The sequence below is a fragment of the Choristoneura fumiferana genome, chromosome 17 (genome assembly GCF_025370935.1).
Source record: "Choristoneura fumiferana chromosome 17, NRCan_CFum_1, whole genome shotgun sequence".
NCBI classification, from domain to species: Eukaryota; Metazoa; Arthropoda; class Insecta; order Lepidoptera; family Tortricidae; genus Choristoneura; species Choristoneura fumiferana.
This window is the reverse complement of record NC_133488.1, coordinates 17,011,208-17,018,819: the sequence shown is the minus strand read 5'-3', so window position 1 is coordinate 17,018,819 and position 7,612 is coordinate 17,011,208. Positions and strand designations below refer to the sequence as shown.

At 36.8% G+C, this 7,612-nt stretch overlaps 1 long non-coding RNA gene across 1 annotated transcript; it reads right to left on the bottom strand.

Moving 5' to 3' along the window:
* Positions 1-962: 962 nt before the first annotated feature.
* On the bottom strand, positions 963-7,254 carry LOC141437019 (uncharacterized). The gene is made up of 3 exons (XR_012452358.1): positions 6,935-7,254; positions 2,108-3,908; positions 963-1,662 (listed from the first exon to the last, which is right to left on the bottom strand). It is a non-coding gene; the product is annotated as an uncharacterized lncRNA (long non-coding RNA).
* Between the last annotated feature and the right edge of the window lie 358 nt (positions 7,255-7,612).

The following is a 7,612-nucleotide window of genomic DNA, read 5'->3' as shown; positions in this document are numbered from 1 at the left end:
CTATTAAAACCCGACGCCTTGCCTGCCACGCTTGCGACAGACACATGCGTCGGACGACGTGGCGTGGCGTCGCATTTTAGGAGTATGTTCCCGCCTTTATAGTTGCGGAGAGAGGGCCACTGAAATGAAAACACAAACCCATTTTATTCCCTAACCCGTGGGAATTTCGAAAAATGATTACCAACGATTGCCAGTAAACCTACAAGCAGGGTTCAGAGTAAAGGACTTTACTAGGCCTGTATGAAGATACGAGAGTTTTGTACTGGGGGGCCACTTCTTCTTTTTATAAGTTTTTTTACTGCTTTATGGTGTGCAATAAAGAATATTTGTATTGTATTGTATTGTACTTCGAAAATCGAAATTCGTATCGTTTTGTCCCTCTCACTCTCGTATTAAATATGATAAGCGTCAGCGGGGCGGCAAGATACGAAGTTCGAATTTTGCACTTTTGTAGTATAGGGCCTGGGCATTGACGAGTCCGATAAAACTTACCTATCTTTCTTATTGTTATTATTTAAAGACATATAATAGTAGAAACATTATGAAGTGAGCTCATCCACTTTAGACTACAATACCACTGTGTCCACACAATGGCATGACATTGGATGTCGTTATATATTGCAATAATCGCACGGCCATAATATACAATACAACCGTTCCTTTATTTTAACAAGATTGACTAACCGTTTTAAATATTTAGGTTTGTTTACAGTTAGCAAGACGGCATTAAGCTATTTCTAATGCAGGCGAAGCCGCGGGTAACGGCTAGTAAACTATAAAATACACTAACAAAAGAATGGTAAGCATAACGTGCTTCGTGAAATATGGTACTTCTACCCGAAAATACAAACTGAAATATAGACGCACAGAAAAACCAGAAAAATAAGACCAGCGCGCTGGGAATTGAACTCAGGTCCTCGGCATTCCGTGCCATGTGCTATACCGCTACACCACCGCTGGAGAACGATACAGACACGAATTTCTCCTATGCACCTCATATCTCAGCTTGTGTCGTTTCTTATTTAGCCACTTAAGCAGCGACACTAGCGACATGTAGCGGTATAGCACACGGCACGGAATGCCGAGGACCTGGGTTCGATTCCCAGCGCTGGTCTTATTTTTCTGTTTTTTCTGTGCATCTATATTTCAGTTTGTATTTTCGATATAGGTTTTACGGGATGACCGTAAAAAGTAACAAAAATTTTGAAATTGAAATAAAAAATACAAAATGATTCCAAAAAACCAATCTTAATTGGTACTTCTAACCTTTTTCGTAAGTAACTGGTTGGCGATTCCGGGAATAAAAGCAGGATAATAGGATTATATAAATACAATGCCATTGTGAATACATGAGCTCAGTTCAAAATGTTTCAGCTATACCTATTTTAAAAGACAAAAATCTGTTTTTTTATATATATAGGTATATAAGAGGGGGCAAACGAGCATGCGCGTTGTTTTGTTAAAGTTAACTCACTACCAATAATGGTTGGGGTTGTTCCAGTGCATTTGTTGAGGAAAATAATTTGGATATGATGCATTCTGCGCATTTTGATAATTATCATCGTAGGGCATCATTCTTGAGTAGCTCGATCTAGCTGGTACGGTAGACCAGGATTGTGGGGGTTTTCTTGGGTCACCAGGATGCAGATAGGTGTGTCCTGTCTGTGTAAAAATATATATATATTATTTAGTGTCTGGCGCTGAGTATAGTACAGCCACCAGCAGAACTAGATAAGCAGTTGTATGCTCAAATTGATTGATTGAAACACTCTTCTCTCTTAATTACATTGGCAGTAGAGTCGTGTGTGGATCATTTTGGACACTGTAACCGCTCATCAAATTCTGTTGCAGACTATACTTAAGAACAAAATTAAGCAAAGTAGGAAGAAACACTGAGTTATTAGTGAAAAAATAAGAATATTGATAAATAAAGAAACAATTACACGAACACAAGCGCGAATATTTAAATAAACCACTCAAAATAGGATTTGAGGTGAACCAATAAATGCAAATTATAAGATTCGTCACTTGTAATAATATGTTTTTTCATTGCATTGCATTTTATTTGGTTAGGCCAGATCTCTACCTCCAGTATCATAAAACTTACCTTTGCATTCATCTTCTGGTTTTGTGTTTCATATGCATTAGGGTAGTTATGCTGTCTTTGTATATACTGCCCATTCTGTTGTTGCGGAGTATAGTAAAAATTTTGTTGCCACTGTTGAGACCCGTAGAAAGATGGCCATTGCGAATGTGGCATCTGTTTCGGCTGAGGATAGGAAGGTCGTTGAAAGAGCTGCATCTGTGACGGTTGCAGCTGTGACGGCGGCAAAGATGGTGGCTGTTGCAGAGGAAGCTGTAATAGCGGTGTATTTAGTTGTGTTGGCTGCGACTCCGACAACAGCGTTGGTTGTGTTGGCTGTAAACAATGAAGGTGCAGCTGCTGTGTTCGCTTGGTTTGCAGCGTTTGCATTGACTGCGACTGATTTTTGATGACTGATGTTTGCGACATTGACTGCCGGAGCTGTGTTGATTGCGAATAATAAGACTGTACTTGTTGCGGTTGTGGTTGTTGTAGATGCATTTTTGGTCGCTGTTTATGTGCTGGCTGAGAATGAGGAGGCTGCATTTGCAAGATATTTGGGTTTGATTTTGGAGGCTGCGACTTAGGTGACTGAAACTGTGCTGGTAACGTTTGATGTGGTTGCGATTTTAGTGGTAACAGCTGAGACGGGTGCATCATATGTTTATGAGATTGTATTTCGAGTGCTTTTTCCCGTTGTCTTTGTGCCAGTTGATTTTGTCGTAACTGATAATCTTGTTTCAGTGCTGCTACTTTTGGTGGAAGGCTCAATTTGTTTAGGCTACTTGCTGTTTCTGCTAGTGTATTTAGGTTCACCTCGTTTAATAGATTATTTCCTTGATACATTTCATTAACTTCATTTCTTAATTCAGCGTGGCGATCACATGCTCGCGGTGAGATGATAGTAATATCTTTCACTTGTTGATTGTTGTGTTCTAATCTTTTAGGTATCATGCTTTGTGAATTGGACAGCATAGTAGCACCAGAAGAGTGTTGGCGAGTAATGTTGGCGAAATTGGGGACGACAAAAGGAAAAGGGGTGCTGGCACGGGTAGGGCGAGATACTTCAATGATATCATCATTAGTCGAGTTTGTCATCTTGTTTTGTAAAGCTCTTATAATTGTTTTATTTGCTTCACTGTGGTTAAGAGCCAAATTTAATCTTTCTTGATTTAATTTAACTGTATCCATTTTATGGTTCAAATCAATAATTTCTCTTTCAACAGGAAGCACCTCCGTTCGTTTACAGTTGTTGAAACTTTGATCGTCTAACACTCCCGATTCCTGGAGTATGGGATTTTTGCGTAATTTTTCATATTTTTCAAATTCAGCGCGTGTAATTACATACATTGGTTCTCTTAAAGTATCTTTTGAAGCTTTGGTATTGCTTAATCCTTGCCCAATAGTGTGGCAAGTTCTATGTGATTCTATTTCGTTAGGGCTATTTACATGTATACAGACTGGTGATTCGGAGCATTGAGTGGTTTGATCAATGCCCATATTTGCACTTCTTTCTAATGAGCTTTTCAGATTGTTCGAAATATCTTTCAGTTCTTTATTTATAACAACCGATAGGTCTTGAAGAATCTGCTTCTTTGAAATTGTTTTGTTAGATTCATCTGTATTTTTGTTCTGCTTGGTGGTTGATACATTATTTTTATTGCGACGAGTTTCTCTTAGTCTTTTAGTAATGTCCGTTATCTCTGCACTGGACATCATCTTAATAACCAGTCTAGGAACCTTCAATTCAGCTACATGTTGTTTTTTTTCCATAAGCACAGAATTATTTACCAATTTGCATCTTTTATTTTGTGCATTGATGAAACTGGAAAAAAAAACAAAATAATCATTAAGTTTTGTCCCTTTACTTTATTAACCGACTTCAAAAGAGGAAGAGTTCTCTAATCGGTGCTAGTTATTTTTACATGTTTATTACTTCGGAACTCTGAAATAACAAATATGTAAAAATATGTCATTATAAATGTGTCTAATATTTTAATTTTTTTGGAAAGAGGTTTAATTCTCATTATGATCACGTTAGAATCGCATGATGAGATCCTGGAGAAATCTAAGAAAAAAAAAAAAGAAACTTAAAATATTAAAAATAGCCTAAAGTGATTTGGGTACATACAAGTATATTTTGTAGTAACTCATGCATTTGCTTTTGAAAATCACTAGGTATTAGGTGAAGTACAACAGATGGGGAAAATCACAGATATAGCCACCGGAACTACTCAATAACGAGTTTTTCCTGGGTTGCGATTTAATAACTTTAATATAGTGTCCGACCGAAAGTTCGTTTTAGTTTCGGTTTCGGCAGAATACCTGCCGAAACTACGACCGAAACCGAAACTGCATTCGGGAGTTCTCGCGCTGTGATCGGTCAAGTTCAGCGCGTTGAATTCCATCCAAGCAACGAAGAAATTTTCCACTTGCTTAATCATAATCATGTCGTGACTGGCTTGTGTTTGCAGTTCGTTTTGTTTGTTGTGAGTTTTCGTGTGATTTATTTTGAATTCGTTATTTTTTTTATTATTTATTAGCCATTTTCTATGTCCCACTGCTGGGCAAAGGCCTCTCCCTCGGATTTCCAACTTCCCTCGTCGGCAGCCAGGGGCGGTCTTAATAAACAAGCATAAAAGCAGTGCCTACCCTAGCATATTAACACATTTGTATTAAAATTAATTAAGTTATGTTTCTATTTTACTTCATATTAATTAATGTTACTCGTTCGGTTCGTATTGTATGTACCTACCGTTCCGCTGCCAACTTTTAAAACGAGCGCGCTGAGCTTTTGAATTTCCGCGCATCACGACGAACGACTTAATAAAATCGCACCGCGCAGGTAAAGCAGTCTTCGGGTTTGCTTTTATCAGCGCACACTAATATACGCTACGCTTGTTTAAATAGCATCCGTGAACAACGTACTGATAGACGCCAGGCCACTACACTTACATTCACACACACAAGCATAGCCAAAAACTAATTTCTCTATACAAACTCAAGTCGGCGGATTATATATTCTGTGGTCGGCGGCCGGACTTGAAAGTGTTGCCAGGTCCGTCAAACTGTTGTCCAAGTTGGGCGCTTGATTTGGCAGAAAAAAAGTGCTTAGCTTCGCCGAAAATAATAGTTTTAAAACAACGCTAAATTGCTTACTTTACTCATAACACGAATAAAACAAATATAGATTTTCGTTTTTTAATTATAAAATGCGAGGTACTTACGTTTATGTTTCTTAATTTTTTTTGTTTCTTATTTAGTTTAATTTGTTTAAGGCCTAAACTACCTATTTATCAATTTAGGCCTCAAATTTATAATCTAATAAGCGGATTAGCTAGCTACTATTCTTGTAATCTGTGAAGCGGATTCGGTACCGACACCGAAGCTGGATCTAGTGAGTCAGATCACTTCTATTCGCGGAGTTGATATTACCCATGTCTAATGCGCAATACTGAAGCTGAACGCCATGTTTAATGTTTGTTTACAATACGAAGGAACCGGCATATTACTTATTTGTAGAATTATTAGTTTCATAGTGATTTTATGATTATGATTTTATGCTTGTTTATTGCAACACATTTACCGGGTTATGCTGTAACATGTTCGTATTTACTGTGCAATTTCATTAAATATATAAAATAAAAAAGGATTTATAAAATCATATACACAACCTGATTTAAAACATAGTGTAATCGATTATTTTATTTGATTCTGAGCAAACTACTTTATGGTTTCCAGTTCTTTAATTAACACCTTGTATAATCATTAGGTAGCTAATTCTAGGTAGGTACTCAATTAGGTTTAGGTTTAAAAATCTCGTACCTTAATTAAGCCATTTGGCCAAAATACTTCCAAACATAGCAAGTTAAATAATAGCTTGTAAAATCGTACTTTACCAAACTAACGTAGATTAAATAAAAGTAACTGAACCGTTTTGTGAAAATAAACAAGTATGTTTCAAAAGCAGAGTTATTGTTTGAATTATGGGCTTGTTATAATATATTTGCATTAACTAGGAAAATAAAAGGTGTTTCAGTTTCAGTAACGGTGAAACAAACCGCTACTTCATTGTTTGTTGCATATAAAATTTAAGTGTTTTTTAAACTTTTAAATAATATACACTTGTTTAGCGTGAAAATAAAAATACTAAATTTATGAAGTTTAATAGTTTCAGATTTTAATTTGATCGACTCCAAAAGTAAGGCAAAAGTTTCCAGCATTTTTTCTGAACATGTTTTTGTTTAAAGAAGGAATACTTTTGTCATTTTTTTTTTAACAAAAAATGGAACCGACTTCAAAAACCTTGAACGTGATTGAAGCCCAATATATAGTATGTAGGTGAGGTAGATGACTACAGTTCCACTCCTGCTGGCTCGTACTGAAGCACCGACTTCAAACTAGTAGAAAATTATTTTCAAGGTTTTTGAGGTCGGTTCCATTTTTTGATAATTTTTTTTTTTCGTAGTTTTTAGTGATTTTTTAGCCAAAGTTCATCTCACAAAGATTCCATTAAGCTCAAACACAGCATAGTCTTCTTTATCAGGGTCCAGTTCACCAAATGATACTTTCTGAATGTAAATACTTGATTTGATGTTAAAAATGCCAAAATCGCTATAGGTGTGCTTTAAAAATTCGAGGGTTGCCCTCGATTTCTCTAAGACCCCAGATCCTGACTTGGTGTCAATGGGACTACCTCAAAAGTATGTCCTTTAGAAGTAAAAAAATAATTTTGAAATTCGACCCACAATTGGCGGAGATATCGCTTAACAAACATACAAAAAAAACATAGACTCGAATTGAGAACCTCTTCCTTTTTTGAAGTCGGTTAAAAAAAGAATAAGTACTCACTGATTTATAGGCAGAGAGACGCATACATTTGGCTTCACTTTAGTTTTTTTTTTGATCCTCGGCTCAGACACTTTATTTAACAACTTTTGTTTCTTCGGCATCTTCAAAAGCCTGGCATTTGCTTTTCTTGTTTATATTTCAATTAAATCGGTGATAGTTTTTATAGTATCGCTGACATGCTAAACAGTTAAACTTCAACGTAGCTTAAAGCAATTTACTGTTTTGCTGTGAAAGTTTTTTCGTAAGAGCCAGAAGTTTTGGTGTTGTTGAACGTGTGGAGGCTCCAGCGGTGGTTTCCGACTGATAAGGCTAAGGCGGAGCGACAGGTGGCCCTGTTAGCAGGATGCGCGCGCCCGGGTTTTGCACCTCTCAATGTTATGACATTGCACCAGGTTGCATCAATCAAATCGATAGCTTGCAACTGAATGTTAGTTTATGAACTGCAGATTTTAAGACTTATCAGCGACAAATAAATCGTTCGCGATTTTCGCTCGCTATAATTATGTAAAAACCGGCCAAGAGCGTGTCGGACACGCCGAAAAAAGGGTTCCGTAGCCATTACGAAAAAATAAAATAATATTTTTCTAAGGCTTTCGTACTTACTTTCGTACGTATTTCGTTTTATACGGGACGGAATCTTCCAAGTTTAGGTATATTTCATACCTTAGGCTGCTATTT